Below are 19689 nucleotides of genomic sequence, written 5' to 3' on the forward strand. Positions count from 1 at the left end.
GAAATTAAAGCTATCTATAGTCATATGAAAATATGCTCTAAATCACTATTGATTAGAGAAATCCAAATCAAAACAAATCTGAGGTACGATATCACATCTATCAGATTGGTTTCACATGGCAAAACAGAAAGATGATAAATGTTGGAGAAGATGTGGAAGAGTTGGAGCACTAATCCATTGTTGGTGGAGCTGTGAGCTGATCCAACCATTCTGGAGAGCAATTTGGAACTATGCCTAAAGGGTTATGAAAATACGCATACCCTTTGATCCAGCATTATTGCTTCTAGGACTGTATTCCAAAGGGATCATAAAAATGGGAAAGGATCCCACATGTACAAAAATATTTATCGCAGCTCTCTTTGTGGTGGCCTAGAACTAGAAATTGAGGGGATACCCATCAACTGAGGAATAGCTGAACAAGTTGTGGTATATGAATGTAATGTAATGCTATTGCACTATAAGACATAATGAACAGGAAGACTACAGAGAGGCCTGGAAGGACTTATATGAACTGATGCTGAGTGAAATGAACAGAACCAGGAGAATATTGTACACAGTAATAATCACAGTGTGAGAGGAATTTTTCTGGTAGACTTAGCTTTTCACAGCAATGCAAGGACCTAAAACATCCCCAAAGGACTCTTGAGGCAAAATGCCATCCACATTCAGAAAAAGAATTATGGAACTGGAATTCAAAATGAAGCAGACTATTTACTCTTGTGTTAAAAAATGCTTGGAGTGGGGTGTAGGGGGTTTGTGAAACCAAGATGGAGGAATAGAGGTGGCAGCACAAGCTTTTTCAATATTCACCTTCAAACGATTTGAAAATAATGCCTGAAATCGAATTCTGAAGTGGCAGAAACAACAAAAGGTCAGGTTGAGACATTTTTCCAGTCCAAGATGACTTAGGAGACAGCAGGAGAGGTTTATGACACCAGGGTAGGGGCTGACCCAGAATGAACGTGCATCTTAGAGGCACAAATGGAAGCTTTGAGAGCTCTCAGCCCAGAGATAGGAAAAGGTCTAGAAAAGAGCTTAGAAAGAACTTTCAGGGGATACTTTCTTGTCAATCAGTACAGGACTTGGCACTATTTTGCAACTTTATTGTCCATATGACATTCTGGATCACAGTTCCAAGGCAGAGAGGAGTGCTTGTGGTTGGTTACAAGGTAGCCTGAGCTCTTGTCACACTCCAAGGCAAAGAAGAGCATTAATGCTTACAGTTGGATGGGAGTAGGGTCCCTTCTTTCTTAAAGACCAGAGTACAGCCTTGTAAGGGACCCCAGGGGCTGCAGGTCCCAGGACCACGGCTATAGCAGAGGCAAAGCCTGTTCCCATGGGACTTGTGCTGACTCACACCCTGGTAGCAGCTCTGTATGACCCTGGAACCTGATGTTCCTACAGATACTGATGTCCCATACAGTAAAGTTACAAGTGGGCCTGGGAACCCAGGAACTAGCTGTAGGAACAAGATAAGCTTCGTTACTTACTGCAGGTGCAAGAACGCAGACTAGTCATGAGGTGATGCTGCAATGGTCACAAGATGGAGGGGTAATGGTCATAAGATGGTGAAATAAGGGATGAGCTCAGCTTGTATGTGATTGGTGGATACAGACTTTATAAACCCTGACTTTCTGCCTGAATAAAGAGACTTGTTTGGCATATCATTCCTGCCTCCTGCCTCATTTGTACTCACAGCACATTCATCGACAACAGGCTCTGCTGGTCAGAGGCTTGTTTGTCTGGGGGATCCAGGGAGCTCCGGCCCCAACCTTGAAATACTTGAGCACCGCCTCACTCAAAGCTTAGGAAATTTCACCTCACAAACTTCTACCTCACAGCCTTGCACACTGTGGTTGTTACTGTTCAAGGAGCAAAAGAGCTGGGTTTGTGTTCAAGAATAACTTACCCAGCAAAGTTAAGTATAATCTTGAATGAAAAAAGAAAGGACATTTGATGAACTGAAAGAATTTCAGGTTTTTGAAACAAAAAGACTAGAATTCATTAGAAAATTTGACATAAAAGATCCAGAAGAAATAAAAAGAGAACATTAAACAGTTATTATAACATACTCATTAAGTCAAACTCCTCTCTCTCTCTCTCTCTCTCTCTCTTTCTGAATGTTATCAGTATTATTAAAACTGTCATCACTATTAAGGTTTGAAAGAAAGTTTGTGACTGAATTATTTATGATAGGGTGACTCTAAAAACAAAATTGTGTAGGAAATGGTAAAAAGAAGCAACTATATTATAAAAATGGGATGTGAAAGGAAGAATACAGAGGAAGCAGGTAGAGGTGGAGAGCTAGTAATATTGAAATCTTACTCTCATCTGCGTTGAAGGGGAAATGAGGATATCTGGAAGAGTGTAGAAGTCTTCTGAACATATAGAGAAATGAGAAAACTTGGGAACAATGTGGGGGAGGAACTTTTAGAGGGTTGTGGATTGAGTTTTTGAAGGGTAGGAGGAGAAGATGGGGAATTTTTGAAGTGGATTGAGATAGTGGTGGGGAGAAAGGATGGGGGCACTCTTGGAAGAGAAGGAGGAGAAGATAGGTTAACAGGGATAGAGTAGAAAGACTGATAAAGAAAATAGGGAGTAAAAATAAGATGGAGGGAAATTCACAAATAGTAATTATAACTTGAATGTGAATGGGATGTTTATAGCAGCTCTCTTTGTGATGGGAAAGAATTGGAGGAAATAGCAAGTTATATGTGGTAGATTTGCAGTTTTATGTGCAATCATCTTTTTTATTGTACTGTGTTATGGAAATGCTTGTTTTGTTCCATGAATTGAAATAACAAAATAAACAAAAAGACCAGAATACAAACCAGAAGAGCAGTAATCCACACCTTTTTCCAGATCACAGCACCTTGGAAGCACCAAAACTTTCAGATCCGCAGAACTCTGAAAACAGTAGCACAAAAATACCTGAAGCTTGGGACAGTGCATTCCACCCCTGGATGAGTAGAGTCTAACTTTAGCATAAAGTTCAAAGTCAAGAAATAGGCTACAAAAATGAGTAAACAACAACAAAATAAAACTTATCAGAAGACCAAGACATAAACTCAGAAGAATATATGAAAACCTCTATAAGCAAAGTCTCAAAAAAAAAAAAAGCAAATTAGACAAAAGCCCAACTAAAAAATCCTGGAAGAGTGAAAGAAAGAGATAAGTATGGTTGAGGAAAAACTGGGAAAAGAAATGAGAATAATGCAAGAAAATTATAAAGAGTGAATTAACAGCTTGGTAAAAAGAGTTACAAAAATACTGAAGAAAATGATATCTTAAAAACCAGAGTTGGCCAAATGGTAAAAAGAGACACAGAAATTTAATAAAGAACTCCTTAAAAAACAGAATAGGCCAAATGGAAAAAGGAGTACAAAGCTCACCAAATAAACAAAACTAAACAATTACTTAAAAATTACAACTGGGCAAGTAGAAGCTAAAGATCCCATAAAGACATCAAGAAACAATAAAATAAAGTCAAAAGAATGGAAAAATAGAAGAAAATGTGAGACATCTCACTGAAAAAAGTTGACCTGGAAAATGGATTGAAAAGGGATACTGTAAAATTTATCAGACTGCCTAAAGATCATGGCAAAGAAAGAGCCATGACATCACATTTCAATTGAGGAAGATTGCCCAAATATTTTAAATCCACAGGATACAATAGAAATGAAAAGAATCTACTAACCACCTGTTGAAAGAGATTCTGAAATGAAAACTCCTAGGAATAGTATAGTTAAATTCTTTAGAAGCTAGATCAAGGAGAAAATGTTATAAGCAGCCAGAAGGAAATCATTCAAACACTATGGAGTCATAGTCAGAATCAAAAAAGATTAAATAGCTTACATGTTAAAGAAACAGAAAGTCTGAAATATGATATTCTAGAAGGTAAAGGAAGTAGGATTACAACCAAGAATAACCTACCCTTTAAAACTGAATATAATCCTTTCAGTGAGAAAATTGATATTTAATGAAATAGAGAATTTTAAAGCATTCCTGATTGAAAAAATAGACTGAATAGACATTGAAAGAAGAATCAAGAGAAGAATAAAAAAGAAAACATAAAAGAGAAATCTTAAGGGACTCAGTAAGATTAAACTGTTTATATACCTATATTGTAAGATGATACGTGTAACTTCTAAGAACTTAACTTTATTACAACAGTTTTAAATAATCTACATAGACAGAGTGCATTCATGTGAGCCAATTATATTGGAATAATCTCCAAAAAAAAATGAAGTAGTGAGAAAGAGGCATGTACTGATACGGGGAAGGGAGAGGAAGATTGGGGAAATTATCTCACTTAAATGGGGCACAAGGAAGAACTTTTATGGTGAATGGGAAAATGGGGGTGGTGCTGGGCAATGCTTGAACCTCACTGTCCTTGGAATTGGTGTAAAGAAGGAAGAGTATATATACTTACTTACTGGATATAGAAATCTATCTTGCTCTACATGAAGGTAGGAGAGGAAGGGGACTTTTAAAAAAAGGAAAGGCAATAAGAAGAACAGAGTAAGGGAGGCAGTGGTCAGAAGCAAAATAGATTTTTGAGGAGGAACAGGGTAAGAAGACATAGGGATAAGTAGAAATGAAAAGATGATGGAGGGAAAATATATGGTTAATAATCATGACAGTGAAAGTGAATGAGATAAACTTACCTATAAACATGTAAGTGGATAGCAAATTGGATAAGAAATCAGAATCCAACAATATTTTATTTGTTTACAAGAGACACACTTGACACAGAAAGGCATACACAGTTAAAATAAGGGGCTGGAGTAGAGTCAATTATGCTTCAGTTGCTGTAAAAATGGTAAGGGTATCAATCATTATTTTAGACAAAACAAAACCCCAAACAGACCTAATTAAATGAGATAATCAGGAAAGCTACATTTTGCTAAGAGGTGCCATTGAAAATGAAGTGATATAAAAAAAACAGGAAATATCTCTGATAAAGGTCTAATTTCTCAAAGATATAGGAAACTGAACCAAATTTCTAAAATATTATTAAAAAAAGGCATTCTCTAATTGATAAATGGCTAAAGGATATGAACAGGGAATTTTAAGAAAACTATTTATAGTTATATAAATCATTAAAGGCAGATCTTGGCTAAGAGGAAGAACTGAATAATATTTAATAATGTCCAAAATAGAGTTGGTCTTTTAGCCTAGATGACCACTTTTCAGGTATAGTGTAGTAAGTAAAAGGTATGGGAGTCTGAAAAACCTCTGTGTGTGTGTGTGTATGTGTGTATGTGTATGTGCATGTATAGTGTCAACCTTTCTTAGTGCAAGTTGTTTCTAGTCATGTCCCCATTCTAGTCATAGTCCTGCACCCCTGATCTGTGTCTTTGCTGGAACTCCCCTCATCTGGAATTTCCTTGCTAATTGATATCTCTTTTCTGGTGATATCAGAGGTGGGAAACCAATACCTGAGGGAGATCTTGTCCCTCCATGTTAAAATATTTGACTCTTATCCACATGAAGAAGCCTTCCTGTTAGATAGCATGGAACCCAGTTATGTTCATATCGAACTAGCAGAACTGAAGAGAACCTGGCATAAACTAGATGACTTATGAAGAGATGCATCTCAATTGTTCACTGATCCCTTTTGTCCATGTCCCAACACCTGGATGATACTAAGGCTCTAACCACCATCATGCTCCTGCTGCCTAAGATATGAATGTTTGTATTTTGTTCCTTTGGAGATTTTGTTTTATATTTGTCTATCCACTAATCCAGACTTATCCATACTTATTTGCCATGACCTGCCTTTTCTCTTCTTTCCTTTCTTTATAGTTGTCTTAAGATAAGCTCTTTCTTTTGTGCAAATTATAACACAATGCTTTTTTAAAAAGCATCATTGGATTGATCCTCTTCTTCCTTTTCTTCTTCTTCTCTTCCTCCTCCTCCTCCTTCTTTTTCCTCCTCTGTCTCCTCCTCCTCCTCCTCTCCCACCAGGCTGGATTGAACCATTGCTGATTGGCATGATAGCTTTGATCAGCTCCATTTCTGAGTTAACTCATTCCTCCTCCAGCAGCCTATTGGCTCCCCACTTTTGGAGATGTACACGATATGGATACCTATCATCTTTAGCCCTACTGTAGCTCAGACATCCCAAACTCAAGTCATCCACCAGCCTCAGACTCCTTAGGAGCAGAAACTGTAGGTGTGTACCACCACACCCCGTTGTATGCATCTTCATGGTTATATCTAAGCCTTGAAGAAGTTAAAGAAGACAAGCACAGAGCAGATTTCTACTTCACCTACTGCTGGGACTAGGTCCCTTCCAAACCTGAGAATTTTGAATATGATTATTACCATCATGAGAGAGTTTGTACCTTTACTTACTTTACACAGCAAGTCAAAGGGACAAGGGGCCTGCCCTTAAGGTTGTATGATGTACAGCTCCTCTACTTGCACAAGTGATTCCATTGCTTTCCATCTCTTTGAACAAATTTTCCCTCTGTTATACTCTCTGAAATCTTCACAAATATGCCCTTGTCTCTCTCATCCTCATACAGCCCTCATTTGATATTTAATCCCCACTGTCATACAATAGCAATTTTGCCCTTTGTAGATAAATTCCTTGAATTACAAAAGATGCCTCCACCTTCCTGTCACTCAGCTCCTAACCTTGTCCATCTTCTGACCTCATAATTCCATTGAAAGTACTCTTTCTACATTTATCAATGATCTCTTAATTGCCAAATCCTATGGTCTTTTCTCAGTCCCCATTCTTCTTGACCTTTCTGTAACCTTGGACATAGTTGATCACTCTCTTCTTGATATTCCCTTTTCTCTAAGTTTTCTGGGTACCATGAAGTCCTGGTTCTACTCCTACCTATCAAGAAACTCTCAGTTTTCTTTTCTGGAACTTCATTTAGGTCATACCCCTCTGACTGCAGATGTCTTTCAAAGCTCTCTTCTATTCTTGTATACTACCTCACTTAGTGATATCATCAGTACCCATGAATTTAATGGTCATCTTTATGTTGATGATTCTCAGAGCTACCTATCCTGCCTTAACTTCTCTGCTAACCTTCAGTTCCATCTTTAACTGCCTTTCAGATTTCTCAGGCTTGATGTCCAGTAGACATCTTAAATTCAACATCTTCAAAACTGAACTCATCTTTTCCCATAAACCCATTTCCCTCTCCTAATTTCTTTATGACTGTCAAGGAACTATCATCCTTCTATTTACCCAGGCTTGCAACCCTGGTATGATTCTTATTTCATCACTATTTCTCATCTCTTTCATATCCAGTGTATTGCCAAAGTCTGTCTATTTCACCTTTGCAACATCTCTTGAATACTCCCTTTTTTCTCCTCTGATACTGCCACCATACTGCCTTTACCATCTCATGTTTGGACTGTTAAAATAGCCTGCTGGTGGATCTCCCTGCATATAGCCTCTCCTCAATACAATGAATCTTCTACTGACCCACCAAAATGATTTCCCAAAGCATAGGTTTTATCCTGTCACTCCGCCACTCCCTACACTTGATAATCTTCAGTGACTCCCACTTCAGTGACAAATATAAACTTCTCTGCTTGGCCTTCAAATTCCTTTATAATGTTCCCCTCCCATATGTTCAGGCTTCTTATACCTAACTTTCCACCACATGCTCTTCCATTCACTGACATTGGTCTCCTTCCTGTTTCATGAACAAAATACTCCCTCTCTTGGTTATAAAAATTTTCTGTTTCTGTCCCTTATGCAATGAATATTCTCTTTTCTCACCCTTGCTTTCCTGACTTTCTTCAACTCTCAGCTAAGACCCCCATCCTCTCTAGGAAGTTTTTTCTAGCTCCTCTTAATTTAGTTCCTTCCTCCTATTGAGTATTTTCTCTTTATCCTTTATATAACTTGTGCATGTACACACACACACACACACACACACACACACGTTTACTTGTTGCCTCTCTCATTAGATTGTAAACTTCCTGAGGGTAAGGACTGTCTTTTACATCTTTTTTGTTGCCCTGTGACTTAGCACAGTGCCTGACACACACTAGGCATGCGATAAATGCTTACTGATCAACTGATTTGTGAAACAAAAATCCAATAACTAAAAGTCACAGGTTATGGGACCTATGAGAAAAGCAACAATCATATAATATTATTTAATCTAGTGATCTACTTTCTATTTCTTATCTTCTTGCTAGCTTATAGTATCCATTAACCTCCGCTTAATCAATTTTATTTACTTTCTATACAAAATTTTCCTACACATAGTATATAAGATTATTGAGGTCATAGACTCTCATCTTTTTACTTTGTACCCCCACAGTCTAGAATTGTACTTGACACTTAATACTTAATAAATTATAATTAATTGAATTTTAAACTCTGTGTTCCTTCTTATCTTCCCCCTACCCATCAAGATACCTCATATTCAGCAGGTGTTGGAAAATGATTTCTGAATGAATGCCCCACCATAATCTGCAATTCTGATGAAATTTTCTGTCAGCTGAGTAGAGGTAGACATTACCCTCCTGATGGACTAATGCTACATAAAATAACATTACCTGATTTCTTGGCCAAAATGTGGGGAGATTTAATTTCATGGACCTTTAGCTCTAGAAGGGGGCTGTTCAGAGAGCAGAGACAAAACTTTGAATATCCAGGGAACTGAACTGGAAAAGAATTTTTTTTTTTAAAAGAGAGCAATAAAGCCTTATTATATTTGTTCTGCCATGGTTCATCTATCAGACAGCATCTCTCTCCCCCAAGACCAAAGCTGAATGACTTCTGTAGCCCTTCCTTCTGAAGACATTAAAGGGGGAAAAAGCCCTTTCACTGCCTAATTTAAAACTGAAGTCAAGCAGTAGGATTGGCATAGGCTTAGCTCACTCAGACTCTTTGTATAGACTCAGAGAGTTTGCATAGGGCTTGAGACTATTTCTTGCTTTTGTGAAGTGTGGAATTTTTTGGGGGAAAAACTGACATGACAGTGTTTCCATAGCAATGGGAACCTTAGCTGCAGAGGCAGTGTTTGGATTGGACTTTGGCAAGTCATGTACCAACTCTAATTGCTCAAGTGTCTGACTTCTTTGGCACTGACTTGTTATAAAGAAGGCTCTAGGGAGACTAGATTGGTGGCCCTTACAATGGTGTCTTGAGGTCCCCTGCTACAGCTGTGAGGAAGACATCATTCTGCCTCCAGTGTTTGTTGTTTAACTTTCTCTTTGTCCCTGAAGGCTCTTGGTCACATAACAGCTGGAACAGTAAACAGTAAGAAACTATTCCTCCAGCCAATATTTCAGAAACTCTATTTTTTTCATATGTGTGTTTGTGCACATGCACACAGTGTGCTTCTAAACTTGTTTTACTCTTTCTTATTTTTGATGGGAAGGTAATGAAGGCAATTCAGTTTACTTATTTAAGTCAAAGTTCTCACTTTAAAAATAAAAGTATTATTTAGTAAAAGTTTAACCAATCATATTTTATGTCACATTCACTTCTAAATATAGTCTGTCCCCATCCCCTGATTCAGTGAGTTTCCTTTTTAATAAAACAAGTTAGTTAAAACAAATTGACACATTAAATGAATCAGATAGCATATTCAACGTTCCTCATTCATAATGTTCCACTTCTTCATTTTTCCATCTTTCTCTGAGGCCCAGATTAGTCATTATAATTACATATTGTTAGGTTTAAATTTTTGGTTATTTTTATTTACATGATTTTTAATCATTTTATATACACACACATGCATATTTTTCTGATCCTGCTTGTTTCACTTTATCTCGTTTGTCTTCCAATGTTTCTCCAAAATTCTCACATTTCTCATTTCTTATAACGAAATAATATTCCAATACTCTTATGTTTCACAATTCATTTGGTTATTTCTCAATCAATATATGCCTACTTAATTTTTAACTTTTTGCTCCCATAAAAATGTTGCTATCAGTATTTTAGTATATATAGGACTTCTGTTTCTGTCCAACCTTTCTGTGTATGTACCTAGTAGTAGGATCTCTGGGTCAAAGACATGCTTTTGTCCTTTTGCTAACATAATTCTAAATGGCTTTCTAGGGCCACAGTGGTGCAGTTCGTAGAATGCTGGACCTCGAGTTAGGAAGGCTCATCTTCTGCGTGATCTTGAGGAAGTCATTTAACCCTGTTTGCCTCATTTTCCTCATCTGTAACATGAGCTAGAAATGAAAACGACAGACCACTCCTGTATCTTTACCAAGAAAACCCTAAATGAGATCATGAAGAGCCAGACACAATTGAACAACAATAGCATATAGCAATTTTTTTTCTATAATGGTTGGACCAATTGACTATCTATCAAAACTCTTAGTGTGCCTGTTTTTCCTGAAGTTCTTTTACCAATAACTATTTCCATATCTTACTATCTTTGTTATTTCCTGGGCATGAGGCAAAACCTCATAATTGTTTTAATTTGCATCTATTTTTATTAGGAGCATGATTTCACTTTTTAAAAAAAAATTTGCAATTTTTTCAAGAATAGGATGCTCATATCCTTTAACTGCTTGTGCATTGGTCAATGGTTTTTGGTCTCTTATGTTTGTTATAATTTTCTACATATCTTAGATATTAGGCTTTAATCAAATAATTTGATGCAAACATTTTATCTCAGTCAAAAATATCTGTTCTCATACTAATGGCATTGATTCTTTTGTATATGTAAAATCATTTTAGTTTCATGAAATCAGAATTATTTTTTTATGTTTTGTGTTCTCTTTTATCATTTGATTAAGGACACTTCTCTGAGATGTAATTATGAAATCTGTTCTCTTACAATTTTATTTTTTTGAAACTTTATTTTTAGTTTTCAACATTCATTTCCACAAGATTTTGAGTTCCAAATTTTTTCTCCATCTCTCCCCTCCCCCCACCCCAGGACACCATGCATTCTGATGCAATCTCCCAATCTGTTCTCCCTTCCATCACACCCCTCCCATCTCTTATCCTCACCTTTTCTCTTTTCTTGTAGGGCAAGATAGATTTCTATACCCTGTTATCTGTATTTCTTTTTTCTTTTTTTTTCTTTTTTTCTTTTTTTTTTTATTTTGTAATGTTTAACAATCACTGCCATACAATTGTGATTTTATCCCCCCCACCTACCCCCCACTCCCCCCCTCCCTCCCCACGACTGCATACAATTCTGTATAGATTCTACATATACTTTCCTATTGAGTATATTTTCACTATAGTCATGCTATGTAGTCAGACTAAGATAAATGAAAGAAATCATATAACAAATCAGAACATGATACACAAACACATACACATACACAAACATGATCTGCTACATTTTGTGAGTGACTTCCATATTTCTCTCTCTGAGTGTGGCAGGCATTTTGCCTTGAGATCCTCCATTGGGATTTTTTTTTTTTTTGGTAAGAAGTTCTTGTGTTATTACACAAATCTAAGTCTACCAGAAAAAACTCTCGCACACTGTGGTTGTTGCTGTGCATAAAGTTCTCCTGGTTCTGCTCCTTTCACTCAGCATCAGGTCATATAAGTCCTTCCAGGCCTCTCTGAAGTCTTCTTGTTCATCATTTCTTATGGCACAATAGTACTCCATTACATTCATATACCATAATTTATTCAGCCATTCCCCAATTGATGGACATCCCCTTGACTTCCAGTTTTTGGCAACTACATAGAGTGCTGCTATAAATATTTTTGTACATGTGGGACCCTTTCCCATTTTTATGATCTCTTGGGGATATAGTCCTAGTAGCGATATTGCTGGGTCAAAGGGTATGCACATTTTTGTAGCTCTTTGGGCATAGTTCCAAATTGCTCTCCAGAATGGTTGGATGCGCTCGCAGCTCCACCAACAATGAATTAGTGTTCCAACTTTCCCACATCCTCTCCAGCATTTATCATTTTCTTGTTCTGTCATGTTTGCCAATCTTATAGGTGTGATGTGGTACCTCAGAGTTGTTTTGATTTGCATCTCTCTAATCAATAGTGATTTAGAGCATTTTTTCATATGATTATAGATAGCTTTAATTTCTTCCTCTGAAAATTGTCTGTTCATATCCTTTGACCATTTATCAATTGGGGAATCTGTATTTCTTAATTCCCAGTTTGTATGCAGAAATAAATCTCAGCATTTGTTCCTAAAACTTTGAGTTCCAACTTCTCTTCCTTCCTGCCTCCTATCCTCACTGAGAAGGCAAGCAATTCAATATAGGCTATACATGTGTAGTCATGTAAAAGACTTCCATAATAACCATGTTGTGAAAGAGTAACTATATTTCCCTCCATCTTATCTTGTCCCCCGTTTGTTTTATGCTGTCTTTTGACCTTGTCCCTCCCCAAAAGTGCTTACTTCTAATTACTCCCTCTTCCCATTTGCCCTCCCTTCTATCATTCTCCTTACCCCATTTATTCCCTTCTCCCCTGCTTTCCTGTAGTATAAGATAGATTTTCATACCAAATTGAATGTGCATGTTATTCCTTCCTTAAGCCAAATGTGATGAGAGTAAGCTTCACTTTTTCTCTGTCACCTTCCCCCTTTGCCCCTCCATTGAAAAAGCTTTTTCTTGCCTCTTTTATAAGAGATAATTTGACTCATTCCATTTCTTCCATTCTCCTCCCAATATATTCCTCTCTCACCCATTAATTTTATTCTTTTAGATATCATCTCTTCCTATTAAGCTCACCCTGTACTCGCTCTCTCTGTATATGTGTATGTGTGTGTGTATAATCCCTCCAACTACCCAAATACTGAGAGAAGTTTCAAGAATTACAAATATTACCTTTCCATGTAGGAATGTAAATAGTTCAACTTTAGTAAGTCCCTTATGATTTCTCTTTCTTGTTTACCTTTTCAAGCTTCTCTTGATTCTTGTGTTTGAAAGTCAAATTTTCTATTCAGCTCTGGTCTTTTCATCAAGAATGCTTGAAAATCCTCTGTTTCATTGAATGATTATTTTTTTCCCCTGAATTATTATCCTCAGTTTTGCTGGGCAGGTGATTCTTGGTTTAAATTCTAGTTCCTTTGACTTCTTGAATATCATATTCCAAGCCCTTCAACTCCTTAATGTAGAAGCTACTAGATCTTGTGTTATCCTTATTGTATTTCCACAATACTCAAATTGTTTCTTTCTGGTTGTTTGCAATATTTTCTCCTTGACCTGGGAATTCTGGGATTTGGCTACAATATTCCTAGGACTTTTCCTTTTGGGATCTCTTTCAGGAGGTGATTGGTGAATTCTTTCAATATTTGTTTTACCCTCTGGTTCTTGAATATCAGGGCAGTTTTCCTTGATAATATCATGAAAGATGATGTCTAGGCTCTTTTTTTTTTTGATCATGGATTTCAGGTAGTCCCATAATTTTTAGATTGTATCTCCTGGATCTATTTTCCAGGTCAGTTGTTTTTTCATTAAGATATTTCACATTGTCTTCTATTTTTTCATTCTTTTGGTTTTGTTTTATAATTTCTTGCTTTGTCGTAATGTCATTAGCTTCCATCTACTCCATTCTAATTTTTAAAGAACTATTTTCTTTAGTGAGCTTTTGAGCCTCCTTTTCCATTTGGCTAATTCTGCTTTTTACAGCATTCTTCTCCTCATTGGCTTTTTGGACCTCTTTTGCCATTTGGGTTAGTCTATTTTTAAAGGTGTTATTTTCTTCAGCATTTTTTTGGGGTCTCCTTTAGCAAGCTATTGACTAACTTTTCATGATTTTCTTGCATTGCTATCATTTAATTTTTCCTCCACCTCTCACTTGATTTTCAAAATCCTTTTTGAGCTTTTCCATGGCCTGAGACCATTACACATTTATTTTGAAGGTTTTGGATGCAGAAGCCTTGACTTTTATGTCTTTCTCTGATGGTATGTGTTGTTCTTCCTCATCTGAAAATACCTGCTCACTAAGAAAGCAGCCTTCTATAGTCTTATTTTCCCCTTTTGGGGAATTTTCCAGCCAGTTACTTGACCTTTGAGTCCTTTATCAAGAGGAGGTTATACTCTAGGGAACTGTAAGTTCTCAGTTCCTTGAAGGTGGCACAATCAAAGGAAAGGAGTTTATTTCTCTCCCGGCCTACACTTGGGTCTGGAAGCAACCACAAGCACTCTTCTGCCCAGAATCTGTGAGTAGGATTCTCTGTCCAGACCCTCCACCAGCTCCACCAGCCAGGCTCCTCCTCACTCCAGGACTGTCATTCATGGCTGAGATCCAGATCAGTGGCTCAATTCCCCCAGGGCCTTAAGCTGAGAGCTCTTAAAATGGACTCTGCCACCCCCTGGGGTTGAGGTTGGGGCAGGACCGTGCTCTCTTCTCACCCAGGTGAAAGAACTTTCTCACTGACCTTTGAAGCAATCTTTGGTGTTTGGGGGTTGAGAAATATAGGATCCACAGTTGCTACCTATGATTCCATGCCCTGAAACCTGCTCTAGTCCTGTTCATGCTGCACTGTGCACTGGGCTGCTCTCTGTGGGCTGTGCTCTGCTCTGAGACTAGTGCAATGAACCTTTCCTGTCAGACTTCCAGGCTATCTTGGGCTGGAAATCTCTTTTACTCTGTCATTTTGAGGCTTTTGCTGGTCTAGAATTTGTTCGGAGTCATTTTTTACAGGTATTTTATGGGCTTTGGGAAGAGAGCTACAGCAGGTCTATCTTTCTTCTCCACCATCTTGGCTCTCTTCCAATTTTTAAGATGTCATCTTCTACATTTAAATCTTGTGTTCATTTGGAACCTTTTTTTTTTATTATTATATAAGGTATATTCACCCCAAATTCTTTACTGTATATAGTATAGCTAAATCACACCTTCTTTTTGCCAGTCAGCTTTCTAGTTTACCAACCACACTTGTCAAATAGGATATAATTCTCCAAGTATTTTATGCCTTTGGATTTATGGAATACTGGAACATTGAATTAATTTTGATGAAATAATTTAGATGACTTCAGTGATCTCTTAATCATCCAATCTAATGGACCTTTTTTAGTCCTCATACTTCTTGACTTTCTGCAGCTTTTGATACAATCAATGATCTTTTGCTCCTAGATCTTTTCAAAGTGTTTTTTTTTGGTTCTACTCTTTCCTAGTTCTATTCTCACCTGTCTAAACTGTTTCTTTTCAGCCTCCTTTATTCGATCTTTATCCAGGTCATTCCCCTTAACCATAAATGTCCTTCAAGCTCTTTGGCTCTTTTCTTTTTCTATACAATTTACTCAGTCATCTCATCAGGCCCATGGTTGCAAATAACTCTAAGATCTATTTGTGTGGTCCTAGCTTTCTTTCTAATCTCTAGTCTTGTGTTTCCAATTGCCTAGTATACATTTTACATGGGATGTCTTGTCAATATCTTAAACTCAACATGTCCAAAATTGAATTCTTTCCCCTAAATCCTCTCCTCTTTTTAACTTCAACATTATTGACCAGCCTCCCAGTAACTTAAGTTTGCAATCTAGGTGTCATCCCTGGCTCTTCAATATATCTCTCTTTCCTACTCTTCCATTCAATCTACTGCCAATACCTGTCATTTTTACCTTTGTAAAATGTCTCATACATTCCTCCTTCTTTCTTTTACACTGCCATCACCCTAGTCCAGGTGCTCATCATCCAACCTTTAGACTATTAAAATAGCCTTCTGGTTGTTTTTCCTGCCTCTGGTCTCTCTTTACTTCAGTGAATTATCCACTATGCTGTCAAAGTGAGATATATTTGAAAAGTACTTTGCAAACCTTAAAATACTATATAAATATTATTATTATTTCTTCTAGCTACTACTAGTATTGATATTTTTCTTGGTTAATACTTATGAAGAACTTCTCTGATTCCTTCAACTTGGGCTATTTTTGGAAAGTTAAAAGGGGCTTCTGAGAAATATGCATATGTACTTAAAATATTATATATTTTTCAACTCTGACTTCTCCAAATCAGGTGTGTATTTTCTTTTAAAAAAATCATTGTCTTAGACTTATTTAGCTCTGGTAGAGGGAAATGTAAGTCCCCTATAGCTATTACTTTACTACCAATATCTTCTTACAACTCAGTTAACTTTTCATGACTGTGCCATTTGAACATATATATATATGTTTTTATATAGCATCTATAGGTGCATATATATGCATGTATTCATATATATGCATATATGTGCTTACACATACATACATACATATAAATTTGCATACACATATTATCAGCATTTAATTTTTTTACGGTGTCTTTTAGCAAAATCCAATTTCTTTGTTTTCCTTATTGACATTATGAATTTTTACTTTTGCTTTGTTTGATAGCAGGGTTGTATCCTCTGCTTCTAGGTGCATATTTTGATGCAAAGTATATTTTGTTTCAGAGTCTCATTTTAATCTGTATCTGTCTCTACTGTTTTTAGATGTATGCCTTATATACAGTGAATTGTTGGACTTTGTTTTCTTGTTCATCTTTTTCATTTTCTTTTCTTTTATTGGTTTTTTTACCCATTTACATTTAAGGTCACAGTTGTTAAGTTTCTGTTTTCTTTCATTTATTTATTTTCTATCAATTGTTTTTTCCTTACTTTTTAAAGTAAAGACTCTGTATCTTTGATTAATTTTGCTTATAATGATTTGATTCTGGTCTCCTCCTCTTCTTTGGACCACTCTTTTCCCTTTTCCTCAAAATGTCATATATGTGTATATATATATGTATATATGCATGTATGTATATATGTGTGTATGTATGTGTGTATGTGAGTGTGTGTGTTTGTGTATGTTCTTTTCCTTCAAAATTTTAGCCCCTTTCACAACTCTAACCTCAGACAACATTCTTTTGTGATTCTGATTCCCTGTATTTTTTCATTTACCTTTTCTATCTTCTTATTTCTATTCTTTTAAGTCTCTTCTGACTTCTAGTCTTTCTTGCCTTGGTTATACCTTCTCCTGTTCCTTCTTTATTTTCTTTATGTACATGATGAGAGAAAGCTTTTGAACTGCCAAAGTCTCCTCTTCTATCTTATTTCTATGTTATCACATTTGTACATATCACCCCATCACCTCCTTTCTTTGAGTATCTATCTATCTATGTATCTATGTATCTATCTATCTATTTATGTATCTATGTATCTATCTATCATCTATCTATGTTTTATTTTATTTTGTTTTGTTTTGATTTTGGGGGTTGGCCTCACTCTTAATAATATCACATTATCAAGAAAGCTATTGTGGTGGTGGGAATGATCCTGTATCTTGAGTTAAGAGAATCCATTCTACTGCTGCTTTTTTCATAATCACTCATTTCTTCTAATACCAGGTTGTTCTTTCTTTGGATAAATGTCTCTCCATCTATACCTGACCCCAATAATCTTGGAAATTATCTACCTTTTTGACATCTTTGTCTCACCTTTTCTAAGAGTTATGTGGTCTTGCTGAGATAAAGTCTTTTCACATAGCACCTTCTGTGAAAAAAAAATCTGTTATGATGCCTCTGACTTTCCCTTTAGACATGTGCCATTCTCTCTCCCCTCCCTAATATTAAGAATGCTCTTTAAAGGCCATTTTACTTCACTTATTTGAGGCAAACTTTTCTTTTTAAATAAAAGATTAATACACACCTTGACCCCAAAATGTTGAGCCAGATTTGTTTTTTCATAAACCCTTGTAAGTGGTCAATCATGTGTCTGTAAGTGATGAGGAAATTAACTAGTGACTAGGAAGTCTCCAGTTCAGAAAAAGATATTTTTTGTTCTGATTAATCTTAACAAAATGAACAAAATGAGTTTATTGCCAGGATGCCTTTTTTCCTCCACCTAAATTAAAAGACAATCAACTTCAATTTATTAAGACCCCAAACAACCAGAAAACTTACACAAGTAACTCTTTTTTTTTCCCTTTGAGACTGCTGAAAAGGAATTTCAGTGTCTTTTTTTGAGGGAAGGGAGTGAGATCTATAATTTGGTCAGTTGAAAATCCTTCAACTGATGCAGAGCAGCAACTTGTCTTGAAGGTTATCTGGGACACCGAGAAGTTAAGCAATTTGCTTGTAGTCAGATAAAAGCTTATGTCAGAGAAAAGACTTGAACTTCAAGGATGTTCCTCTAGCTACTACTCTGTATGGTCCCAGTATAATTAGAAAAATCAAAGCCACTTTATTTTGGAGGTCCTATTCTCTCTCCATTTCTTCTCCCCTTTGATACTCACCTGGAAGATATTAACTGAGTTGGGGCAGCAATCACCATAATCCATCCATATAAGTTGTTACAAATCTTTGTTACTGGTGATATTGGACTATAAGAAATAGAAAACTCACATATGCACAAACATAAACACAACTAGAATTAAATCCCCAAATTGAATGTAAAAGGTATATAGAGAAAAACACCTCCAGTATTCATAAAAGAAACAAACAAAAGGAGTATGAAGGCCAGTGAATTATTAGGTTTTTCCCCCTTTATTTCCTTAAAAAGAAGTCCTGATTCATTCAACACAGTTTTTCAGCTTATAGGAGAAACATCCTACTATAGAGAAAATAGAGTTGGTTTTAAATGAGAGGACCTAGATTTGATTTCAGGTTAGTAACTTCTATTACTTTTAATCTTCTTTCCCTCTATATGCAGTCACTAAGTCCTATTGATTATACTCTTACAGCATCTCTTGCATCTTTTCCCTCTTTTTATTCACACAACAACTTTTGTAGTTCAAACATCCATTACCTCTAGCCTAGATTATCAAGAAAACTTCTTAATTGGTTCCACTGCTTTTTGTCTTTCCTCTTTCCAACCCATCTTCCTCCCAGATGCCAGAATAATCTTCCTGAAGCACAGGTCAGATTATGCTCTCTTCTGCTTGGAAACTTTTGGTGGCTTCCCATTATCTATAGGATCACATGCAAATACCTTAGTTTAGAAGGAAGGAAGAATGAAAGAAGGAAAGGACAAATGAAGTAAATAATCTCAACATTTAAGGCTCTACACAGTCTGGCTTCCCCTTGACTTTCCAACCTTATTTCTTATTCCCCTTCATTAACTCTATGTTTTATCATAGAGGGAGGACAAACCATTCCATGAACTCAGCACTACATTACATAGTTTTGTGAACTTGCACAAGTTATCCTCCATGCCTAAGATATACCATTTTTTCCATATCTGCTTCTCAGGAACCTTGTCTTCCTTCCAGACTCAACTCAGGTGTCACCTTCTCTTGGAAGCCTTCTTTCATAATGCTATATTGAATTCTCTTCTGCTTCAGTTTTTCTTGTGCTATATTCAGTTGTTTAAATGTTGTATGCCCTGGACAGAATGTAAATTCCCTGAGGGAAGAGGTTTTATTTCTGTCTTTGGGTCCACAGCAACTGGCATGGTGCCTCATACACAGCCATGTTTTTGAATTATACTCTGTGCCCTGTGGCAAATCACTTTGTTCTCTCTGGGCCTTGGTTTCCTCATTTGTAAAAGGATGGGAATGGAAAAATTGTTATCTAAGTTTCCTTCCAGCTAAAAATTCTATGACTATAAAGTATAAGAGAAAAAAATGAAAAAAAAAACTTAAAGGAGAACATGAAAAGCAGACTGAATATTATTCATGAAATTAGGGAAAAAGGGAACAAAGAAGGGAAGTAAAGGAAAAGAGAAATTCAAAAATGACTCATGAGAGATGAAAAATCCTTAAATTCTTTTTTCACTATTGTGCCTCAATTCACTGTTTAATGTCCTTGATTTTCCCCAATTTTATCTTAAAAGAATTTACAAAGACTTAGCAAAA

Source organism: Notamacropus eugenii, chromosome 1 (genome assembly GCF_028372415.1).
Source record: "Notamacropus eugenii isolate mMacEug1 chromosome 1, mMacEug1.pri_v2, whole genome shotgun sequence".
Taxonomy (NCBI): Eukaryota; Metazoa; Chordata; class Mammalia; order Diprotodontia; family Macropodidae; genus Notamacropus; species Notamacropus eugenii.